We start from the raw sequence: 6,772 nt of genomic DNA on the forward strand, positions 1-6,772 counted from the left end.
GCTGATGCAGGCTAGCTGGATGCAAATAAAGTCATGCCTTTTATTTTTTCCCCTGTTTGCTATTTCACATTCTAGTCACTGAAGCGTTGTGGGCAAAGACACAGAAGGTAACTGAAACAATGTGGTTTAAGTCAAGGTGATTATTAGGGGTCCAAGCACAGTGGTTTGTGTAGATGATGCAGTTACACAATGAACGTGCCTCTTTTCAAGTAAATTATGAGTCCTTATGTCATGCTATTATATGCACAACATGAAAATAGATAACTAATATATTTGTCCCTTCTACACTTTTTCAGTAATGTGTGATAACTTGAGAAATATGGTTGTCAATACAATTAAAATAACAAAAAGTAATGGTAATTTAGGAGATGATAGCTTTTGCATAATTACTAATATGGGCCTTTATTAAAGTTTATGGAAAAAGAATGAATGTTTATGCATTTTTTCTATTTATGCACATAAATGCAACAGTTTCAAGTCTTTGAACACATCTTGAAGTATTTGCTATCCTGTGGCGCCATCGTGTGGGTAAAACATTAGCATTGTGGCCTTCATTTCTGAGCAACATTATGAAGGGGCCAATATTTTTTGAATGACTATAAATATTTAATGATTAGTTTACTGATAATATACCCACATTAAAATCTAATTTACTGATTCTGTATCTTATTTCATGCTTAATCATGAGTTTAATTTTCAACTTACATTTTTAAGCAGTGTTGAATGATTTACTATGCAAGTTGCTAAATTTGTTTTTTGTTTTTTACAATTCTAATACATAAACTATATAATGATCCGAAAAAAAAATACAACAGTTATTGTTTCATAATATTTACTATTGACAATTGTTATTTTGTATTGTAAAGAAGAAGGTTTTATGACAACAAAAAATGGTCATTACTAAAATTAAACTCTAATTTAATTCATAGTTTTATTTTTCTATAGGTTAAGCACCTTTTTCGTAAATATGGCTGGTTTTCCGAAAAAACCTTTTTTTTTTTTTTTTTTTTTTTTTTTTAGGATTTACATTTAAAAAAATAGCTACTTCAAACATTTTAAGCAGCTTGAACAAAACCTGTTAATATTTATTATAGGCCACTGTAACTGTCTATAATCTAAAAAAACCAAATTTATTATGAAAATAAAAGTGTGTGTGTACACCAGTTAAATTGGACGATAAAGGAAATTGCTAAAAATAGTTTAATAGTGCATGTTTTAAGTTTAGAGGTGTTTAGATGCAGAAATGGACAAATCAAATGTAAAGAACGTCATCGATTTAGTTAAATATAGATTATTTCTTTGTTAGAGCAAAGTAATAATAATAATAATAATAATAATAATACATGAATACATGCACACATACAAAAAAAAAGCAGCCAAGACGAATGATTTTCTGATTTTTAATAGATTAAAATTGAAGACAGAAAAGCAGCTGGTAAATTGCAGTCACTTTAATATTCAAATCCAGTATCATGATCCACTTCAGATTTTATTTCTCAACAGTTTATGTTCACGTGGCTGTTTTTCGTTTATATTCGCCAAGCTATTATGTATTTTGAAATAATCTTGTACTTGATTTGTTCGTTCTTGCGACGAAAAAGCCAGAATCAGCGGTCCTGGAGTTCGAGAGATCTATGTTTCCCTTAGACTGTCTCGCGCTTCAAATAGTCATTTTCACAATTAAATAGCTCACAAACACCTGAATTTAGCTCTTGTTGTGTTCTAATGGGTGGATTGTGTGCATTCGCGGTAACATTTTATTTTAAAAAGCTCTTAAAACTATAAAAATGCTTTAACTGTGAGCTCGTGCGACTGCACGCGCTGATGCAGCGGTGATTTCTCTCTGGTCTTTCTCACTGATCTCCGGCCAGACATCAATTATTAATGAGAGCTGAACCCGGTAATAAATACCTTTAAAGGTGCGTATACGTCGCCACAACGTAACTTTGTGACGTTACCAGTAAGTAACTGCGACGTCGTGGCAACGTCGCGAATCGGTAGTTGTGTGCTGGTAATCAGTTGGTAATTTTTGATAATTTTTTTATTTTTTATGGGCGGACATGCAGTAGTTTAATCTAATTTATGTCCTCATATGCCCAAACTAATTTAAAGGCTGTTTCAGCAGCTGTGAATAATAAATACAGACTCGAAATGAATTCAGTTCATTTATTAACAAACAAATATGACCAGTAATACACCCAAATTATTATAGAAAAAAACATAGGATATACAGCAAAATGTGAATGAAAGCATTCAGCCCATACAGAAGCATAGATAGATTAAAATATATTAATAATAAATAAATGTCCATATATTTAAATATCTATATCCTTCTGTTAGCATCCAGGGTCAAAACATTATGCACAAATATTCAAGTCTTAGTAGGCACTTTGCATTTAAATACTATATCGCCATCATTAACCATGCACACAATTCATCAACTAATCACATGCTCCCACAATAATACATCAGCTAATCACACCCTTAACCCAAACCACTACAAACAATTAACTGAAAATCATATGCAATATCTTTATGAACAGATGTATTATAGCAAATCAGGTTTAATGAATCTCACACCTAACATACATCATTATGGCCAGTTCACACTGCCAAAAAAACTATTTAAAAAAACATGCTTATTTTGTTTTTTTTGAACTGTTGGAGTATGGCGGTGTGAATTGGCTTTTAGGTGCTTTGGACACCAAAAAAACTATTAATGTTAATTGCTAAAACAGTATATATAATGTTTAAGCAATTAACATTAAATTCTTAAATCTTCAGTAATTCTTACTTTCTCTATGATTGCAATATTCAAGTGTTCATGTGCCTGAGTAATATCTGCATCAACCGAAAGTATGCTAGTAGACAGCAATCCATATGAGAGAGAGGTCTGGTGTGGAGGGTGGATCTGGAACTGACTTCTGTACAGTTTGTCACATCTCTTGATTATCTGTCTTCACAAACTGCCCTGAAATACAATTCAAACATTAACAATGATTGTTATAAATGTAACGTAAGGCTCTTACATTCATATATGCTCATTTTGGCCTCTACAGCTCATTTTGGAAATATAGTTAATATCAGTAATATGCAGCATGCACAATACAAGGAAGTACGTCAGTAACATCGTCACTTTGAGGTATGATATCAGTGATATATGATTGATATATATATATATATATATATATATATATATATATATATATATATATAATATATATATATATATATATATATATGATATATCAGTAAGGCTACTTTAAGAAAAAAATAAAATGAATAAATTAAGTTGTGTTGTGTTATGCATTCAAATAGTTAAACATGGTAAAACACAGAATTGTCATCATTTATTCAAGTTTTTCCAAATTCAATCCTTGATTTAAATTTAACATAAAATTAATTGGTTTGGTCTACAGAGAGAAGAATTCATTACTATTTTTGTTTGAAGACTACATATAATGACTAAAAGTTGAAAAAAATGCAATGACTTTTCATAGACTAAAACTATGAAAGACACAAAAGACTAAAATGTGACTAAGACTATTAAGCATTTTCGTCTCAACATAAAGACTAATGCTAAATCAAAAATGCCTGTCAAAATTAACACTGGAACAGTTACAGTCTTTATTGATTGGACAGCGCAAGTACTTCTATTTAAGTGGTAGAACAAAAGCCATCATAGCAGTTATTTGAGAATTGGCTTATTAGTCATATGGAGTTGAGAGTCCTGGAGATGTTGTCCGACAGCAGTTCTGCTCCGACTCTGCTGGGGTGCAGGCCATCAGAGAGAAAAAGCCTAGGACGCTCCCAGAAAAGATTCCAATTATTAACAAAGAGCAGTTTCTGTTCCTTTACACCATGACAATAACCATTCATTTAGAGCAAAAAATCTACTGAACCTTTCGTGTCCTCATCTATACATGGGAAGAGGTCCTGACATTATGATCATCGTACAGGCGATATGCTGCGCACCGTCTCGATCAGGCTCCTGAAGTCCCTCTTTAGTGTCTGCGTCTGCCGCAGCTTTGGTATCGTGAAGCACGCCCGCTCCGATGCTCTCGTCCCCCTTCAGGATCGCGGGTATCTGTGCAGAAATATCAAGAACACAAGCACCAGGGAAACAGTGAGTGTGCACATTACCTTCAGCTAATATAGCACGAACGTGCCGGATAATGGAGTCTCTGACGAACACAGAGTCGTGTTCTTTCTCGTGAAGTGGAGCAAATAGGTTTCCAGTGGAGATCACGAAGACCGGAGGCAGCGGGGGGAGAGAGGTTGTCGCCCAGGGACCTGGCTCATGTCTTACGCTGTGGCACGGGGTGAAGGACATCTGGGAAGATTGTGTCCTGGGTACACCGGGCCTGTGCAGAGAACCACACAGAGTAGAGGGGGTGGGAGAGTTAGCAGCGTGCTGTATACTTACCCCGGACTTGTGAGCATCAACCCGGGAATGTTTCCAGCACGGCTCTCCGCTCTCTCAGCTGAGCCTGCTTCTCAACGAGGTTGTAGATCTGCTGCTCCACGGCCTCCAGCTCCTTATTAGAAATAAACAAACTAGAGAATAGGGGAAAATACAAAATAAAAAATACAAAAAAATCTTAAGATACCAGAATTTGTTTATAGTGAACAATCAAAACGTGTTTGAAACAGTGGTTTGAAATAGTTTCAGCCCATTTTAGACTGTGTGCAAGTGACGTCACTGACAGACTCTACAGTGCAGACTTTCAGGTTAAATTAATTAGCTTACTTCCATTTATCTATTGACAAATTATCAGCAAAACATTTACAAAGCTATCAAAACCGCCCCTTTACACATAAGATGTGATTAAAAGCCCAAACTTTCATTAATAAGAGCTCAAATCAATTATGCTATGGTTATGTTTCTACGCTAGCGTAATATTTGCTAACAAACATTTCAGATAATTAAGGAAATATACCATATCACAGAGGTATAAATACTAAAAAAAGTACTTAAAGTAGACTGTGGATGATATTAACATATGTTACTTAACCAATCTGTTGCAGTTGTTGAACTTTTCTTTGGTATAACTGACGAGAAACAGAGAAAGTGTCAGACGCGTCCTCTCTGTCGCAGTTGTTGAAGTGTCCGCGGTTGCCATGGCAACTCTCAACGGCTAGCAGCAAATAAAAACAATAATATTAAAAAGGGTTTCAGCATCTTTACAGAGTTCAAGACTTTTGTTTTTACTTTGTTTTATACATTTTATCAACCTATTTATTTACTATAAATTGTAAGACTCACCTCAGAAAAGCTAATTCTCCTGTCAGACACAGTTGAAGTGAAAAGTGCCTCAAACAAATGCGCTGTCCTCCTGATACAGTATCTGCGGCAGATGAGATGGTGTAGCCAGTCTGTGTCATTATTTCACATTCATAACTCCTTACGAAATAGAAAGTTTCACAAAATGTATTTCTTTTGTTGTTATTTCTTTTTGATAGGTGTGTCAGATGTTGATGAGTTATTGCTGTTTGTTGCGTCACTATATATTAAAACATGTCCATATTCTGACTTGGTGAAAAAGAAACACATTTTATCTTTAAGGAACGTTTAATCTTGTGTCTGAAGTTTAATTACACTTTTTAAATATCACTATACTCAGAGAGCATATAAATCACGTACAAAAGTTATGGTAATGAAATTACGTGCATACGACGTTGTAGTTACGTTGCCAGTAAGTCATGAAGTTACCAATATATAACGAATAGAGAACCTTTCTGGGACGTTCTTGGTTATCTGGTCACGTTGGAAGGATGTACTGACGACGTTGTGAGTTGGTAATGGGGTGGTAACAAAATTACAGTCATGCGACGTCGTAGTTACGTTGTCAATTGGTAAGTCACGGAATTACCCAATAATTACCAATACGTTACGTAACTGTTACGTCGTGTGTTAGCAGGGACATAGTAAAGTGAATAAAAGAAATGAATGCATTAAAAGTAAATAAATCCTTGATTAATATGAATATTTTAATTAAAAACGTGTCTCCATGAACTATTTCAATACAATTCTAGTGCATTTAATATATTAAATAACAGCAGAGTGAGTACGTTGCGTGGATATGTTTTGGTTATGGTTATTTTAGTTTATAATTTTTTTAGTTTATAAAGTACCACATTTCAGCTTTGTTAGGGTGGGTACAGAAAATGTTATTTTCGCTTCTATGAAATCCTCAATCTATGTGCTCTGTAACAGCTTCATTTGGCCATAAACATTTAAATTTACTGTGGCTTTATGCATCGTTAAAGCTTCACTTTCACCGTGACTAAACCGGTAAATGTAGTGTTTACGTGGAATAATCGTAATATGAGTTTACCTACGAACCCTGAAGTCTCCGCATCAGTAGGAAAGAGATAAATCAATCATCTTCCATCCAAAGACTTGTGATGCATTTCAGGGCAAGCAAAAAAAAAAAAAAGTCAAACAGCAATATAAAATGCGGGAAAATATTAATTGGTTATTCTACAATTAATTGTACTGTAAATTATACTACAACTGGAAAATACTGTAAATTGATAAACTGTTCAGTGTGATGTTTTATGTCTCCGACAGTGCCTGTAGTCCAATTTAGCAACTTGTTAGCAACCGTCTTTTTAAAGAAACATAACAGGAGTGGGGTGTAACTAGTGAGTTTTGTGTGTCGTAGAATAAAACGTGAAAGTATCTTGAGCCTGTGTGAACCAAAGACCTTATTTAAGGCATATAACCAAAATCCCATTCAAAAAACCCATTGACTCTGGGACAGTGGAA

At 34.4% G+C, this 6,772-nt stretch overlaps 1 long non-coding RNA gene across 1 annotated transcript; it reads right to left on the reverse strand.

The window, feature by feature from the left end:
- Positions 1-2,859: 2,859 nt before the first annotated feature.
- On the reverse strand, positions 2,860-5,084 carry LOC122140655. Its single transcript, XR_006157249.1, has 3 exons — positions 5,016-5,084; positions 3,903-4,557; positions 2,860-2,971 (listed from the first exon to the last, which is right to left on the reverse strand). It is a non-coding gene; the product is annotated as an uncharacterized LOC122140655 (long non-coding RNA).
- Positions 5,085-6,772: the final 1,688 nt, after the last annotated feature.

The sequence above is a fragment of the Cyprinus carpio genome, chromosome A4 (genome assembly GCF_018340385.1).
Source record: "Cyprinus carpio isolate SPL01 chromosome A4, ASM1834038v1, whole genome shotgun sequence".
NCBI classification, from domain to species: Eukaryota; Metazoa; Chordata; class Actinopteri; order Cypriniformes; family Cyprinidae; genus Cyprinus; species Cyprinus carpio.